This window comes from Octopus bimaculoides, chromosome 22 (genome assembly GCF_001194135.2).
Source record: "Octopus bimaculoides isolate UCB-OBI-ISO-001 chromosome 22, ASM119413v2, whole genome shotgun sequence".
NCBI lineage: Eukaryota > Metazoa > Mollusca > Cephalopoda > Octopoda > Octopodidae > Octopus > Octopus bimaculoides.
Genome location: NC_069002.1, coordinates 11,808,220 through 11,808,708, shown reverse-complemented (window position 1 = coordinate 11,808,708; position 489 = coordinate 11,808,220).

Genomic DNA, 489 nt, shown 5'->3' with positions numbered 1-489 from the left:
ACACACACACACACACACACACACACACACACACACACACACACACACACACACACACATAAGATACTACATACAAACACATAGAAATGGGAATATATGTGTGTGTTTATGTACACATATATTATCACTTACGCGCTAACACGTACATAAACGCGCATATAAGTAACTGTTTAACTTTTAATGTTTTGTAAATCTCGTTAGACGAAAGAAAATATCTAGTCAGATTAGTAAAAAGATTAGAGAAGAATTCATGGAACCGATGTCGCTTTCAGACCAATAACACCATGTGATCTGAACCGACAAATAGTAAGCCTATCAGCTGAAAACCATCTTGAATTTATATAAAATACCTTTACTCTTCTCTGCATATCTGACGAGATAGGTTCGTTCTACAAGCCTACAAACACACGTATATTACTAAATAACCTACGTGTGTTGTGAGTTCTACATTCTTTCGTTTTTCTACTCATATATATATATATATATATA